Below are 18609 nucleotides of genomic sequence, written 5' to 3'. Positions count from 1 at the left end.
TGGCTCATTTGGTTAAGCGTCTGACTTCGGCTCAGGTCATAACCTTACTGTTTATGGGTTCAAGACTCATGTGGGGCTCTGCGCTGACAGCTGGGAGCCTGGGGCCTGCTTTGGATTTTGTGTCTCCCTCTCTCTCTCTGCCCCTTCCCTGCTCGTGCTCTCTGTCTCAAAAATAAATAAACAAACATTAAAAAATAAAGGGACAAGATTAGAAAATACTTCAGGCTTTGCAGGTCAATAGGAAAAAAGCAAGGATATTGTGTGGATACTTGTATAATAATTTTAAATGCAACCATTTAAAAAAAATAAAAACTATTTTTGCTTATTGGCTATTAAAAGCCAAACAAATCAAAATCAAAAGCGGAAGGTGAGGCAAATCAGAGCCACCAGCTGTCACTGCTCATCCCTGAACTGTGTGATTTCAATCGAGAAAAGAAGTAAAACAACTCAGCCCATTTTCTGTTCTTTTGGTAAAAAAAACATATATATTTAGTCTCAGCTAAAATGAGGGATGATCTAGGAATTGCATATATCAGTACTATCATTACACCTTAGAATAAAAATTCTATTTTATGAAACTAACTTCAATTGTCAAATACTTCCATCATTTAAAAAATTCTAAGACATAAAGTATATAAGCCTCCATGGGAAAAAAAAAAAAACTCATGAAAGGGAAGTAAGTGAAAACAATTCCATGGAGAAAAATACTCCGAAAAAATTTTCTTTGCCATTCAAAACCTAAATACGCCTTGGTAAATGGCAGAAACACTGAGATTGAAATATTCATTTTTGATATACTATAGCTAATACTGACTTGGCTACTCATTTATTATGCACTTACTGTATTCCACACACTGATTTAGGCCCAGAGGATATGCCAACAAACCAACCAACCAATTGATCAGCATCAACTTAAAGTATGCATTTTTTATGATTCTTTAGAAGGTGATGAGTGCTATGTATTAAGTATTTTGAAAACTAATGAAGCAATAAAGAATGATACTGCACTGTGTGTGTGTGTGTGTGTGTGTGTGTGTGTGTGTGTGTGTGTGTGTCTATGCGTTGCATGGGACAGGGAAGTGGCAATTTTACATAGGGTAGTTAGGGAAGATCTCCCTAACACAGAAAGAAGCCGAGGGAAGTGAAAACACTAGCCCCATGGTTACCTGGGGAAAGAGTATCCTTGGCAGAGGTAAAGAAAATGGCCCTAATACTGGAAGATACCTGGCCACGAAAAGAAACTGCATAGTGGTCATGTGACTAAGGCAGACTAAGGAAGATGGGGGAAGAGGAAGAAAGTCATAAAAGGTTGTGCCTTGGAAGCCACTATCCTGGAAGCACTGGTAAATGCTTTTATCCTCTGAGAGAACTGGGAAGCCACTGGAGGGATTATAACAGAAGAGTGGCATGATCTAAATTCCATTTTGACAAAATTCCTCAATAACGATTTGTTTCTGGGATTCTTTTTTGTATTTAATTTGACAAAGAGTGTAAGTAAATTATTTATCATAGTGAGAGGTTTTCTTCCATCTAATAGATATCATTTATTTTAGCTTTATACACTCATTTTTTATTTTAAAATAAGAGTTTTCAATAACCAAATTATCCATATATCCATTTACTGTGAAAGCCAATAAAGATATATTCAATAGGGCACCTGGGTGACTCAGTAGGTTGGGTGTCCAACTCTTCATTCCGTCTCACGTCATGATCTCAACCTGCTTAAAATATTCCCCCACCCCTCTCTCTCTCTCTCTCTCCTCCTCTGCTCCTCTCCCTCGCTTATGCTCATTTTCTCTTATATATATATATATATATATATATATATATATATATATATATTCAACATATACATATTCAATTTATATATATTTTTCAATAAATGTTAGGTTCCAGATTCTATGTGTGTCACCTACAATTAAAGGATGGTTCAGATATATTGACAAGGCCTAGAATATAATGAGAAACCATAATAAAGCACTAAGAAAACACCAGGAAAAAAACACCAGGTATAACGAAGAGTAATCCAATCCATCATCAAGCCATAACACCTGCTGTATCTTATTATCACTAATTCTACTAATAATAATGCTAATCATGATGATGACAAATTAAATGGTCAATGAAATGGGTGGCTTCTCAGAAAAATAATTGCTACTAACTGTGTGGGATTCAAAGGATCTCCTTTTCCATTTATGTAAAATGAGAAGGTATACAATTCTTCTATCTGTACCTCCCCATGTCTTTAAGCATTTTTCATGTTTTTGGTTCCATTTCACCAAAGTGTGTAGTTTTCTAGAGGTTTGACAGTCTTTACCTTGAAACTGAAAAGAATTCAAGTGTTGTTTTTTTTTTTTTTGAGATTTCCATGAATCATTTCTTACCAACTAGAAACAATCAAGGTGCCACAAAATTAGAATTGGTAATCAACAGTATAGAATCATGTAGTAGTGTGGCATGGATTTCCAATGAGGCATTATGAAAAAGGACACAGGATTAGATGGAAAGAAGGACTTAATTCAAATGTTAGCTCTGTGACTTGCAGTTGCTGTGGGCATGTCCGCTTTGTATCAAGTTAAATTTATTTATTGTCTTGTTTATTTCCTTTCTATCTAGGACAAAATTTTATCTCGAGGAAATTAACTGACCTGACCATAAAGGAAGTCAGAACTACTGGGACTTCAGAGCAATTGAAGCTAGATGAAGAAGTACTTGAAATATTGGGTGACCATTAACAACTGCAGCTCAGGAAGAAACAGCATGGCATTGGGCGATAAAAATCAAAAGAGTGGTATAAATGGTGAAGACTGTCTAAGGGCTCAGAGGATACTGAAACCATAACTAGAAGAAGTAACTAGTAAAAACTACATAGAAATGGTTGATCTTGCACAAGAAAAGATATTTGAAGGAGAGGTAAGGCTTCAAGAAATGGTAACAGAAAGGCACTCCAAAGTAGTGAAATGGCTAGTGATAGTAGTTGGTAAAACATAAGGCATGAATACAGCAAGGGAAGATGCCTACATTTAGTTTCAGTAAAGAGCTCAGACAGAGGGAGAAAAAGGTAATAAACTATGTGAGGAAGGTAGCTTGTAACCAAATCATAGGGATCTCAAACAGATTTTTATGATTTTAAAATTTTGTTTCAAAGCCATGAAGTATGCACCTTGCATTACAAGTTCTTGTTCTTGTCTTTATTACTTCTTTAAGGCAATTGTCCCACATTTGATTATATCAGATTCTATACTGAGTTTTGGAGACAACCAATACAATGGACAAAGAGATCAAATTTTAATGAATACAGCCATGAAAATTTTTATGCTATTAAAACTTCCTATAATAAAAGCTCATAGCTATTTTTTCCATGGTAAAGCTTTCCAAGTAAAGAGCTTTTAGCTTCAAGTTAGAATTATGGGTTACAGGTTATAGTCCATTTTATACTTCTTCTAACTAGCCATGTGACCTTAAAAATATTGTTTAAGCTCTCAGTTAAAGTTTATTTTATCAACTTAAAAATTGAATAGTTTGGTTTAGATATCCTGAACACTCACAAATGAAGTATTTTAATTTCTATAATTTCATTTTTTTACTTTAATGTTTATGTATTTAAGAGAGAGAAAGCAAGTGAGTTGGGGGGGAGGGACAGAGAGAGAGAGAGAGAGAGAGAGAGAGAGAGAGAGAGAGGGAGGGAGACTCTGTGCTGTCAGTGCAGAGCCCAATGCAGAGCTCAGTTTCACAAATCATGTGATCATGACCTGAGCCAAAATCAAGAATCAGACACTTAATCAACTGAGCCACCCAGGTACCCCTCTCATTTTAGTTTTTAAGGAAAATTTTTCATGCATGTTAGTACTAATGCCATATAGACCATGTCTAGACAACACCTTGAGAAGGTCAATCAATTTACTATGAAGTTTCTAACAAAACCATCCATTCTTATCATTCAAGCAGTTCTCAATATGAACTTCTGAGAAAGGACAGATCACGAGGAATAATGAGAAAAGCATTTATTTTATAAATCAGGTACCAGAAGTTTGAACTTCAGTCTTAAAACTCTAGTAATCTTGAATACACTAAACCTGATGAGTCTCATTTCTCTTTTCCAAATAATGTGATTTATTTTCTCTGTGCCTCTTTGCTTTTGAGGCAATGTCCTCAAACCTTTACTGACCATGCCATTTTACTTTTTGGGCAGCAGCTGAATACTGGTGTATTATATGTTCCTTTGTAGTTGACTTAACTCATCTATTTAGATTGGTTTTGGTATTTTTGAAGAAAGAATTTATCTCACCGGTGTATCACATATCACAGAAACACGGTATGTTTGATCTGGAAAGCCAGTCTATTCCTCTCATTTTACACATGAGTAAACAGTCAGAAAAATTAAATGACTTTCTCAAGATTAAACAGTTGTAATATTTCCTCACTGGTTCTACCCCAGGAGAGTATAAAGAGTCTTCTATACAGCCAGTGCATTTTAATTCCATTTCTAAAATTTTACTCAAATCAGCCCTACTGGTTCATTGTAAGTTAAAAATAAGAAAAAGGCGGGGGGGGGGGGGGGGGTGGCGCCTGAGTGGCTCAGTCAGTTAGGTGTCCAACTTCGGCCCAGGTCATGATCTCGCAGTTCAGTTCGTGGGTTCAAGCCCCACATCAGGCTCTGTGCTGACAGCTCGGAGCCTGTAACCTGCTTTGGGTTCTGTGTCTCCCTCTCTCTCTGCTCCTCCCCCACTTGCACTCTGTCTCTGTCACTCGAAAATAAATAAAAGTTAAAAAAAAAAAAAAGAAAAAAATGGGAATTTGTTCTTTCTCCTGAACAGTGGGCTCTTAAAGTCCAAATGTCATATTGTATTAAATAAAATATTGGTCGGGGCGCCTGGGTGGCGCAGTCGGTTAAGCGTCTGACTTCAGCCAGGTCACGATCTCGCGGTCCGTGAGTTCGAGCCCCGCATCGGGCTCTGGGCTGATGGCTCAGAGCCTGGAGCCTGTTTCTGATTCTGTGTCTCCCTCTCTCTCTGCCCCTCCCCCGTTCATGCTCTGTCTCTCTCCCAAAAATAAATAAACGTTGAAAATTCTCGTAAAAAAAAAATAATAAAAATAAATAAAATATTGGTCATTTGGTAGAAAGTTTGTAGAAGTAAAAAATTAAGGCAGAAACTGTCCCTACTTACCTTTCTGTCTTAGTATGTATTATACTAAATCTGTGTCACGAGCTGAGCACAGATTAAGATCAGAAAACCTGAACAGATGTAACAAAATGGGAATATGTAAAAAAAAAATCACAAAATATCACTTCTATGACACTAATAATGTTCTATATTTGCCTTTCTTTATATAGTCTCTTTATATAATCAGAAAGATTTCCTGAAAATAAGTTCTTTGTTTTCTGAAAGCCCATCTGCTCTTGATGTGTGCATATTATCTAATGAGACTATTATAATTTTCATCATACACCCTGGATTTTTGGAAAGATGCAAGTTTCAGCTTAGTTCTTTCTTGATGTAAACTTGCTTGACCTCCTCTCAACATAGTTAGCACCTATTAGAAACTAACATCATTCTCTCTGCACACTCCCCAGACTCAGTGAGTAACAAAATAAAGTCTTTTAGCCAACTTCATATCGAAAGGGAAAAGGTGAAATCAATGGAACAATAAAAACTGCAATCTCTTTTTGTCACATTTTATGACCTCATCACCAACAAACTCCACAAGGTCATCACTCCTTGTATTAGTCTGTTAACGGTCGGGGCACAATCACTGCTACCTTTTGAACTGGAATTTTTTTTTTTTTTTACAATATTGCTTTTTGTTTGTTTTATTGGATGTTACTATAGGTTCTCCCCTTTTGTTTAAAATGAACCTCAAGGAAGAATGCTATCACAGAATGCAATAAACCCATTCAAGAAAGATACATATGGTCCTCCAAAAATATCATTTCAGATAACTTTCTGTTGCCCAGACATATCAATTCTTTATAGTTTATAGTCAACTCAAGTATCAAACCAAAAGTAGGCAAAATTAATGCACTCAACATACAGTTGATCTCAATTCCTATTGTGACTTCTTGAGACGTAGAAGAAAAATACTTTTCTAGGTGTGAAAAATATATAGTCTATGTGATGTTAGCATGGAGATAGACACGTTTTCTTTCAATAAATAACAAAATTTTAAATGTAAACTGCCAAGATTGATTTGGTTGATTATAGCCTCTAGTTCCTTGTTAAAATAGCACAGCCAAGAAGGTTGTATTTTAGTCCAAAGTCAAAAAAGAAGTTGCCTATCACGGTTTTTAAAGTTTACTTAGAAGATTTTATGTATTAGAGAACTGAGTTTAATAGTAACTTCAGAAACCTGCATTAATGAAATATTGGAAAGTTAGGTAGGAACTTGCAGATATAAAGACCCTGTGAATTATGCTCACAATTGTCCTTTCTAAATTAAGCCTCAGGGCGCCTGGGTGGCTCCGTCCTTTGAGTGGCAAACTTCAGCTCGTATAGAGTCTGGCGGTTCTGGAGTTTGAGCCCCACATAGGGCTCCCCGTTGTCAGTGCAGAGCCCACAATGAATCCTTTGTCTCTGCTCCTCCTCAGCTTATGCACCTGGGCTCTCTCTCAAAAAATAAAAACATTCAAAATAGAAAAATATATATTTAAAAATTAAGCATCAAGATATTTTCTGTCTTCTCAATATCTTTCAGCGAACGTTGCATTCCATCCCCTGAGTCTGTCTTCTACTTCTAATCAGAATACTGACTCTTCCCATCTGGTTGTTAAGAACAGGGACACCTTCAGCCTTTACTCAGGAATTTTCGCCTGCCCTTGACATAACCGAATCTTGGCTCTCATTCACAGTTTCTGTCTTTTAGGCAATCTTTAAATTCTTTCATCCTCTGTTTATCTTAGAGCCCAGACATCATCTGAATATTCACTTACCTCCTTGTTTTCAATTCACTATTTTTGCACCAACAGGCCCGAAGGCCTCCCATTTTGCATTGTATGGCAACCGCCTTAGCTTGTATTACGGTTCATAATTCTCCATAGTAATATCTTACCAAGTCCCTTAAGTCTAAGAGAAAATTGGTAAGTGGGGATAGCTTTGCTTTTCATCTTAAGCCTTCACTCTGAAATTAAGACAAATTGAACAACTCCTACAAAGCCCTAGTTGCTGTTATATGAAAATAAGCCTCACTTTATCTCTTCTTCAACTATGGGCTTTCAAGTCCAAAATGGACTTGAAATTGACTTTTCAAGTCTATGTGAATGTGATAAACTTGACTTGAAGTGGACCTGAAATGGACAAAACAGACTTTTCAAGTTAAACATCTTAAAGCTCTCATCTTTGCACAGAGCTTCCCATTTTCCCTCTGCCTTATTTCCTTAACCCCAGAACACCTGCTTCTGACTCCATCAGAATGATCTCTAGCACTCCCTTTCCTCGTTTCAGAAAAGAAGTGTGTTTTCTTCCTTTCTGAGCTGAACTCAGAAATGAGCTCTATATTAATTACCTATGTGACCCCAGGCAAGATACTTACGTTCTTAAATTCTCAGTCTTCTCAACTGTAACATGGGCTTATTAAGCTTCCATCAAATTAATTAATTAATGGGTGGGAGATGGGTGAAATAGGTGAAAAGGATTAAGAGAACACTTAATCTTGATGAGCAGTGAGTAATATAAGGAACTATTGAATCACTATATTATATACCTGAAATCTAATGTAACACTGTATTTTCACTACACTGGAATTAAAATTTTAAAAAATCAAAAATAATTCTGAAAAGAAAAAAAAGAGATAATAATTAATTAAATAAAAGAACATGCATGAATGCTTAGCAAATTTCCTGGCATTTCAATTATAATAAAATGCTGTAAATATTTGTTAGTCATCTCTTTTGTTGTTGTGGTCGTTCAGAGAAACAATCAGAAATGCTTGTAAAAATTCATGTACCAAGGTTGTAGGAAAGTGAATACGAAAATGTCATGCCCTGCAAATTAAGGGAAGGGCTTTATAAAGGAAACCTGAACACCAAATGCAGGAAGAGCCATTATTCACTGTATTATCACCATCCCAGGAAGAGACTTGCTGTGGACAGTGAGATAGTATTCCCAATGAGGGACAAGGCCCCCTGCCACTTTACCTATTTATGGTATAAATAAAGAAGCATTCTTTGGCAAGGATAAACAGGGAGGCCTCTGACATCCAACAATGTACATGTCAATTTTAGCTGCAAGGAGAATTTTCTAAGGATTCTTCTCAGTAAGTTAGCTTTCCAGGTCCTTATGAAAATTCAGATTCAAGCTTCTCAGGGAAAAGCACAACATGATCTATAGGAAACTGAGTTTCATTCATTCATTCCTGCTGAACAGGAGGAAGCCCATTCTCCTATTTGCTGTAATGCATGGTGACTTGACATTCTAAGGCCAGTCGCTCTATAATTCTTCTTATCGCTCTACTGAAGGAAGGTAGGTGAATACTGGAAGTGAAAATTTTCAATCAACTGGTAATAGTTTAAATAAGTTATACACATTTGGTGGAAAACTAAAGAGCCATTAAAAAGAGCTTCTTACTGAGAATTCAAATTTTGAAAAAGAAAACAAAACAATTCCGAGTAGTATCTCTAAAAATAACATAAAATATGATAGATATGAGAATCTGATATACTTGAAGTTTTGCAGAAATCATAATGAGTTTGCTTTTTAAGAAATAGTAAAAGAGGGGTGCCTGGGTGGCTCAGTTGGTTAAGCATCTGACTTTTGATTTCTGTTCAGTTCTCAAACTCATGGTTTGTGGGATTGAGCCCCGTGTTGAGCTCTGCACTGACATTGTGGAGCCTGTTTGAGATTCTCTCTCTCTCTCTCTCTCTCTCTCTCTCTCTCTCTCTCTCTCTCTCTCTCAATCTCTCTCTGTGTTCCTCCCCCATTTGTGTGCTCTCTCTCTCTCTCAAATAGACTTAAAACAAAATTTAATCAAAAAAATAATAAAAGAGAGTAAACCTAAAAATAGAGGATTCAACTCAACAGAAATATAATAAACAGTGGGAATCATACAAACATTATATAAAATACATGCATCAATTAAGGAAATACAGAGTGTTCTTAAAGAGAATCTAAGCACCCATGACTAGTATTTCGTATTCAAGGAAGTTTTAAAAAGAAGTTCAAACTTGGTAGCAAAACTAAAACTTGTGGAGGAAAAGGAATAGTCTATTAAACATCACTGTCAATCCTACAGAAATGTAAGCTTTTGTGGAATCTGATTGATTTGCACGAGAATTCTATCTCTGTTCTTAAAGCCAACACTACTGAGAAAGCCACACACACCAAAACCAAGCATCAGCAGGAGTAGCCGCAGCAACAACAATGAAAGCAGAAAAGAAAAGGCCATAAACATTAATTTAGTTCACTAGAAGCCCCATTATCATCACTGTAATCTTCAAAGTTAGATCACTCTGTGGTAGCTTCAGATTTAGTGTTAGAATCTTCTGTGAGTAAATTGAAGAAATCAGCTGCTATCATCTTCTGAGCAGGGAAATTTATTCTGTGTAATTTAATGTAAAAGAGCCTTTTATACTTGTGACCATTATACTCTTCCACATCAGCAACAGCAAGATACACTGAAAAGCCAAGGGTTGTTTTACAAGCTGGACTGCTTTATTGACGCTACAAGGAAATAGAGAAATTTGCAACGTAGGACACTGCACGCGGATATTTCCAAAGCATTTCCCCCCAGTTTGTATATACTGCTCCAAAACTGGACTTTTATACATCAGACTCAAACTCATGTTTATGCTGATAAGGGTCAACTCTAATGTTGGGTTAAAAAGTCTCTGAAAGAGACCTGTTTGTACTTTTAGTCTGACCTCGTATGATTTTGACTCAAATAATCTACCATTCATCAAGAAGTCTCAGAATATTTGCAATCTCTACATCAAAGCTGAGAGATTAGGAACCATTATCCCCTTATGCTTGACCTACTATTCATCATGTTTAACGGGTCCTAATGTCTCCACGGGTGCTGGATTTCTTTAGCATTAAGAAGAATTCAAGGGGAGCCTGGGTGGCTCAGTTGGTTAATTAGGCTCAGTTGATTTTGGCGCAGGTTGTGATCTCATGGTTCCTGAGTTCCAGCCTCATGCCAGGCTATGCACTAGCAGTCTGGAGCCTGCTTGGAATTCTTGCCCACCCCACCCCCCAATCCCCCTCACCCCACGCCCTCTCTCTGCTCCTTTCCCACCCATGCTCATGCTCACCCTCGCTCAGAATAAATAAATAAAATTAAAAAAGATAAAATCAACTTAGAAAACATGGCCTCTAAAGTCTAATAGGGTCTGGGCGTGGCCTAACTCAAGAGTAACTTCTGGTGCTTTTCACCTTAGTGCCTTCTAATGGAGATTTACCTATAGTGGCTCCACCACAGTTCTTAGAACTTACCAGACTTTTCTGATCAGGACCTTTCCTCCTCATCCTATCTATGCATTATGTCTGACTCAAGAAGTCTCTCCTGCCTTCCAGGATTAGGTTAGGCTTCCTCACTTGTTAGTTATTATAGCAACTTACATTTCTCCTCCGTAGCACTTTTCCAAATTTTATTTATTTAATTTTGCCATTAATGAATTAAAACCTTATATCTCTGTCCCAACCACTGACATGCAGATTTCATGATAATACAGGCTGTATCTTTGTATTTATTTCTACTATCACCAATGCCTAGAAAATGGCTGTACAGAAATGGTACTCAATAGTATTGACTGCATGAATTTTGGGGATGTCACTGACAAGTATTTGGCATATGTCAGCTAAGGACATCAACCTGGCAAGGTTATAGGAGCCAATATATGTGACCTCTGATGGAATATCAGTCCAACATATTTTAGAGGAGATGTATATATATATATACACACACTCACATTTAGGCATACAGAGGCTTTCCAGCAACTAAAATTCTTTTTTGGCCACTGAGGGGCCCAGGGTCAGTCAAATGGAGCCTGGGCAACAGTTTTGAGCAACTTAGGTTCCTAAAGATACATAACCAACTATTTCTAAAATATTCTCAGCATGCAACAGACTGGGAGGAAGCAGTAGTCTTATCAACATCTTTTCTTTCTGGACTTGGAACGAAAACTCAAAAGACATAAGCAACAAAACAAGTTAAAAAGTTAAAGCCAACACTATTGGTATTCTAGGCATTGTAAGTATACTACAATGAGGCTAACGAAGAAAATATAAAAGGTTTTACGATATGCTAAGTTCTGTGGTGACTCAATGGCACACATTAATGACATTAAAAATGACCCATTAATCTCAGGCAAACATTTAGGTAATACACTTGCTACACTAGGCAATATATACCTTTCAATTAAAAAGGGTATCTATTTTATATTTTAAAGGACAAAATAGCTGAGTTCAAGGCCAATAATGTAAGGAGAACTCTAGAATTTTAAATTTCAAAAGTGCAATTTGGTTATTTCATGTACCATAAATCAATGTCCTGTGTAATCAAAAAAGGAAAAATGAAAGTCTGTCTAAATTAATAATAGTTGAGCAGCCCATGTATATTAATCTAATCTAACAGGTTTTATTACTCTGCAGAAATTTTCTCAAGGCTTAATATCTCTTATGTAAAAAAGAAAGGATTGGGATTGATTAAAAAATATAATTGAGGAAAGTATTCATTTCAACTATAAATGAAAACTGGTAATGAATGAGCAATGAATGACCATGAGTTCTGTCATTGCTCAGTAATCATATTTAACAGAGAAATATAGTTCAGATTAAAATATGCTGAGATAGAGCTGGAGAGGAATTAAAAAAAATAAAACCTAGGTATTTTAATTTCTAATTAGGTGCCTTGAAGCGGTGAGCAATTTCACTGAGACTAAATTGCCCTTGCTACTTAAAGCCTTATAGCTAGATGATATGGTCTAACAACGCTAACAGTTACACAATTAAAGTGCCTAGGATTTTGTACATTTTAAGATATTTGAAAAAAGCTTCCAAGTAGAGTCTAATAATGGTCATTATATAAAAAAAGATAATATATGTTAAGAAACATATAAAAATATGGTTTTGTATATATAAATGTATATATATATGTGGTATATATTTAAAATATATATAAATAATAAAACAAAATTGCAAAAGAAAAATTAAGCAAAGAGAAAAATGTCCCAATAAAAACATATAATTTGTTTTATGGTTAAACCACATAATGTGTACATTGATTGTTAGAAGAGAATCTCAAATGGATTGCATGTCTGTTGGCCAAGAAGAAAAGAAAAAACATATTAGGTCAATCAAAAGGGGTCAAAAATGACATCAGATATTTAGAGGAATCAGGAATATTCATGGTACTTAGTCCAGAAAAATTCCTCCTATAGGTTATCATAGGGCACTGTCAAACAATGAACAAATCCTTACAGTGAAAATGACACAGTTGAGTTAATTAAATACTTATTATTCTGTGCTAGGCCACCTACTAGGTGGTAGGTATTTAAAAAGTGTGCACAATAGGCGGGTGCGCACCTAACGTCAGCTGGTCTGTCCAAACCGCCTGAGAGCCACTCCTAGTCCCCCACGTGTACCCATTTCGCTTCAACAAGATAAAAGAAACTATCACGAACCAGGAAAAACTCGCCAAACTGCAAGCACAGTGCGCCTTGGTGGGAAAGGAAACTGCTCGGGGAAGGAAGGTGGTTCATATAACAGGCGACAGCAAATGATAAAAAACTTCAGTCCACTTTAAAGATGTTAGGGGTAAACAGTATCTCGGGTACTAAAGAAGTGCATATGTTCAAAACCAGGGAAGAGTGATCCACCTTCACAAGCCTGAAGTCCAGGCATCTGGGGCAGCGAACACTTTCACCATCACAGGACAGGAATGCTACCCAGGATCTTCAATCAACTTGGTGAAGACAGTCTGCCTAGTTTAATAAGAAGACTGGCCGAAGCCCCACCCAATCGATCTGTGGATGGACAAGCAGCACTTACTACCAGAGAAGAGGAGGGGGAGGAAGTTCCAGATCCTGTGGAGAATTTTGATGAAGCTTCCAAGAATGAAGCAAACCAAACTGAGTCCACTTCTAACGAAGAGAGAACTTGAAGAAGTTACTGGGAGCCACTATTTTACATTATGGCTGCTTTTTAAAATTTTTCTTCATGGATGTGGAAACATCGAGATCTCTAATATCCCAATATTTTAATATTTAATATTCTAATTTTTTAATGTTTTATTTTTTTTATATTTGAGAGAGAGAAAGACAGAGTGCAAGCAGGGGAGGGGCAAAGAGACAGACAGAATCCGAAGCAGGCTCCGGGCTCCAAGCTGTCAGCGCAGAGCCTAATGCGGGGCTCAAACCCACAGACCATAAGATCATGACGTAAGCTTAAGTTGGTGTTTAACTGACTGAGCCACCCAGGTGCCCCTTAATATTCAGTATTTTAATATTTTAAGCCCAAGCCCCTTGGACACTGCAGCTCTTCTCAGTTTTTGCTTACACACAATTCATCTTTTACAACTAATTAAGCTGAAGAAGCCTGGGAGTAAAGTTTGGGACAATGTTAATAAGGTTATTTGCCTAGTAAACAATCAAAAAAATTAAACATTAAAATATAAAAAGGGAGAAAACAAAAATTATTCGGCCATTAGATTTGCATTCCGACTGGGAATGTCATAAAACAAATTTCATTGCATTTGAGAAAAGCGCTGTGCTGGGGAAGACCTTTTTGTTTTTGGAACACACTACTAGCATGGTGAGCCTCACGGAGTCTTTGCTTATGAACGTATAAATATGCTTATAGGTCAATGGCATCATACCAGAATACACTGCAATAGAAGCACATCTTTCCTCGTATTAAAAGGATAGGTATCTGTGCATAGTTTTCTAATGTTCTGATATAACCAAGCTATGTCATCATGAAACTGATGGCTGGCACAACCTTCAGCCAATCATTCATGTTTCAGTCAGGATAGGTCAGATTATAATGCACTAACAAAGAATCTGTACATTACAATCACTGAAAATAACATTCATTCATTCATCTTACCCATGCTACGCATCAGATATGCCTGGTGTGGTATACACTACCATCTGGATGATCACCATGGCAGGAAGAAGGGAGCATGGCAATACATATATTGACTCTTAAGTGCTGTTCCCTTGACATAATACATCTCACCCATTTCTTTGACCTAAGCAAGCAATAAGACTACAACTAAGTTGAAGATAATGATGCTCAAGAAGGTGCTGAGAGAAACTATAAGTGAGATAATATTTTCCAATGAAGAGTTGGAACACATTAGGGCCTATAACTGAATACTTCCCGTAGATTTCAAGGAAAAAGTAAAAAAAAAAAAATCAGTAATGATAGCAATAGAGGCCTCAAAGTTCTGAGCCAGATTGTATGGCTGCACTACTTTTGGCCTGTGACTTTTTGTTAGATAACAAAAGTCCACCTAATCTACAGAAAAGTCTCAATAAAGTACAGCAATGGAACTCCCAGGATGCCTATTTTAATAAATGAGTGACAAAACTTATGGCAAGATAACTAAATGAGGAATCTCATAGAATGGGCCTATTAGGTATAATTCTTTTAGAAGTTGTGTGATATATACCCAACATGATGACTTCAATATAAGAATTGATTTAAAGTCTTTTTTTTTCTGGTCGTAGTTAGATAGCATGGCCAGAATTACCTCATAATCAACACAAATGAGATTTAGTCAGTAAGTCAATAATACTTCTATCACTGTGTTCATAAATTCAAGCACACATGTGCACAGGTGTTGAACACACAAACACACTCACACATACACATTTCTCAAAGAGAATGCACTTGCTATAAAGGCATATTTTCATTGAGCACGTGCTAGATGCCAAATACTGGTTACCTGCACCTCATGTGGGAATATGATTCTCACTTTTGAGCAACCCAATGACTTACACAAGACTGAATATCACGAGGTCCAACCTGGGATTTCAATTTAAGCCTAACTTTAAAGCCTCCATTTATTTCTTCATACCTAGGTTAGATCTTGACATATTACCTCATTGGAACAACTATTAGCAAATATACTAATTAAGGTCATGTTGACAACTACTTTCAACTAAAACATCTATTAATTTATACAGAGGTCTCCTTGGTTTAAACCAACTGGTCACTCCTGCCTCTCAATGAGGGATAATATGCTTGGGTTCTACAAGTACTCCAAGTATGAATTGAAAAGATTAACATTTCTTGCCAATGGGCACTCTCTGTCCATATTTTTACACAATAATTATCAGAAGGCACAGCATCTTAAGATAATAAATGATCATTCCTTACAATGGATCTATAAACAGATCAGGATTAATGAACCTGCTGGCAGCTATTGGTTTTAATTAGCCCAAGTTCAACGGCACCAGAATCTTAACTGTCCAAAGATTTGGATTGTGTTAATACAGATCCCAAACAACTGCTTCTGTCAATTTAATAAAAGAAGTGGTTAGATTCTAATTTTAAAGCCAGCAGTACAAGTAACTTGGCAAAAGTAAATAAATAAAATAAAACAAAACTAACAACAAACTTTAATTTTTTTTCTCTCTCTTCTCTTTACCTGGCTGCAGGTAATCAAATCTTTTCACCTTACATGCCTGCCTTTTTAACTACTTTCAGTGCTATCTCATCTATCTTGTCCCTTTATGCTTCCCTTTCCTTGTATGTTTACTTTTTTACACATGCCTGAAATGTCCTTCCTTTCTTTCTTATACTGCACAATTATAATCAATTCTCAGCTTGATTCCTGATCTTGGATGTCACCTCCTCTAGGAAAATCCCTCTTAAACTCACACTAGCTTCTAACCTCTAATAATATTTTCTGAGTATATTTTTAAAAACTTTCTCATACTGGGCTGGAGTTGTAAGCCTGTCCATTATTTTTCATAATTAGACACTGAACCACCAGAAAAATGAATAGAACTTGCCATCAAAGTATGTCTGTTTAATAGCCCACACTTAATCAAGTATTAGCAGACTAGCACTCGGATTAAAAGTCCTCCAATCCTTCAGCAATCATCTGTTCTTCAGCCGAGACACATAATACCTGCACCAATGAAAAAAGTTCCTCTGCTACTTGTGTACTATTTTCCAATAGCCAGTCTGTGCTGATCCCACGCACCCATAATAAATTCTCCTCAGTTCTCAAACTTGCCCCCCTAGGCTGAAGAATTAAACACCCAGATATTTAGCAGGAATCAAGAAGGGTTCCTGGAGAAGTACTTGCTCCCCTGGGGCAATTGTCCCCAAAATCACTAAATGAGGGGCTAGATTCCATGTATTCTGAGGAAAGGAGTTTTAAAAACCAGATCAGAGATGAGTTCCAGAGAACTGAGAAGTTCTGGGTAGGAGTTTAGTGTAAGGAGCAAAGCTGCACCAGATGAAAATCTTTCACCAGTGCACAGTGAGAGCTTTTTTCCAGTTCTGGACTTGACAACATGTCATGAGTGGAAACCTTTCTTGTGTTGAGGTGAGAAGTCCCAGGGGTTAATGGAGGAAGGGTGGGAAAGGGGTGTTACATTTGGGCAACAACTGGATCCAATCCCTTAGAAAAGATGATTGGAAGTGGACCCTGAGATTCTGAGATCTGGCTCTCTTTGTGTTCCTCAAACCCCATGTCTAGCTCTTGCAATATATGGCCAATACTAAAGAAAAAGAGATTCCAGGGGCACTTGGGTGGCTCAGCCGGTTAAGCGTCTGACTTCAGCTCAGGTCATGAGCTCGCGGTCCGTGAGTTTGAGCCCCGCGTCAGGCTGTGTGCTGACAGCTCGGAGCCTGGAGCCTGCTTCAGATTTTGTGTCTCCCTCTCTTTCTGCCCCTCCGCCACTCATGCTCTGTCTCTCTCTCTCTGCCTCAAAAATAAACATTAAAAATTATTTAAAGAAGAAAAAGAAATTCCAGTACACTCTTTCCTGGATTGTTGGTCCCTATCCACATTACAGTCCTCATGCTAAGGAGCTCCAATCTGCTGAGTATTGTATATTTTTACTAATGCTTTTTTGTTTGTTTTTGAATCAACATTGCCAATGCTTTGACACTTAGTCCTGTCATTTCAGCTATGACCTTAATTCCCTTTCCTGGCCACAATTTGGATTTTCTAGCCTACTCTACTGCCTAACAATGGAACTCAGAACAATCCTTGTGGGAACTGGCTCAGCCCAAGAGACCCTGGTAAGGAAAGTCATAACTATGTTTCTTTTTTTTTCAACGTTTATTTATTTTTGGGACAGAGAGAGACAGAGCATGAACGGGGGAGGGGCAGAGAGAGAGGGAGACACAGAATCGGAAACAGGCTCCAGGCTCTGAGCCATCAGCCCAGAGCCCGACGCGGGGCTCGAACTCACGGACCGCGAGATCGTGACCTGGCTGAAGTCGGACGCTTAACCGACTGCGCCACCCAGGCGCCCCATAACTATGTTTCTTTATTGTTGTTCTTGCTGTTTTCTTTTGGTTTTGTATTTCTTCTTTAACAGATTGAAATGTTATTGAAATGCAAATGTTAGGTAAATTCAAGTCCATACTTATTAAAACCTATTGACTTCCTACCAGTTTTAGAATCTATAGTAGGCATGAAAACAAAAATAAGTTAATTTGTGACAGATCAAGGATTCTAATGTGTATGTTTCTGACACCAAATCTTTTTCTCTTTCCCCATCCTTCTTATACAAGATTACACCTTGAATTTCAATGGCACCCTCATATCGCAAATGTAATTTTTTGTTCACTTATTGTTATAGTCCTCAAATTAGTCTTTGTTATAGTTATTACTTAATATAATCGTATCTTTTTTTTGTATTATTCATGTGTCTACCAGTTGCTTTGTGTATTAGTCTGTTTTCTTCTAGCATTTTCTAGTTCTTTTAAATGTGGGTCTGTGAAAGGTAATTTTGCTGAATATAGATATGTAAGTTGACAGTTATTTTTCACCATCATTTTGAGGCTATTTCTCTGAATTCTTCTAGCCTCCATTGTTGCCCTTGAGAAGTCATTTATTCTTGTGGGTAATGACTCATTTCATTCTGTTTATTTTCCACAGACCTTCTCTGTTCAGTTGCACTATGTGTGTCTAGATGTATATTGTTACCAACCCAATTCACATCTCATTTTGCTTCTTCAGTGTGAATACTCATATATTTCTATTATGAAAAATTCTCTGCCACAAATTTCGTATATTGCCTCTCCCCAAATCAAAATATTCTCCATTGAAAATCCTATTCAACATTATGTTGGAACTTCTCGTTTGTCTTAGAAAATTCTCAATTTCTTAAATTTCTTAAACACTTTTCCATATATTTGTATACTTTACATATATTTATAGACCTATAAATATGTACACACATGGACACATTTTTATATTTATATTTCGCTGTATTCTGGGGAATTTTCCTCAAGTTGATTTTCTGAAACAATGGTTCTTGCTTCAGGGATAACGTGTGGCTTAGCATACTTATTGAGTTATTATTTTAATCACTCTTTTTTTAATAGGTTTTCTTTTGTTCTTATTTTTTAACTGGATTTTCCTTTTATCATAGTACCATTTTATTCCATTATGTATTTTATAACAGCTTAAGATATAATTCATATA

General features: G+C 36.8%; 1 pseudogene; it reads left to right on the top strand.

Moving 5' to 3' along the window:
• Positions 1-2874: 2874 nt before the first annotated feature.
• LOC101090725 lies at positions 2875-13092 on the top strand (annotated as a pseudogene).
• The last annotated feature ends 5517 nt before the right edge of the window (positions 13093-18609 follow it).

The sequence above is a fragment of the Felis catus genome, chromosome D4, assembly GCF_018350175.1.
Source record: "Felis catus isolate Fca126 chromosome D4, F.catus_Fca126_mat1.0, whole genome shotgun sequence".
In the NCBI taxonomy this organism is placed as follows: domain Eukaryota; kingdom Metazoa; phylum Chordata; class Mammalia; order Carnivora; family Felidae; genus Felis; species Felis catus.
This window is presented reverse-complemented; position numbering and strand designations above follow the sequence as displayed.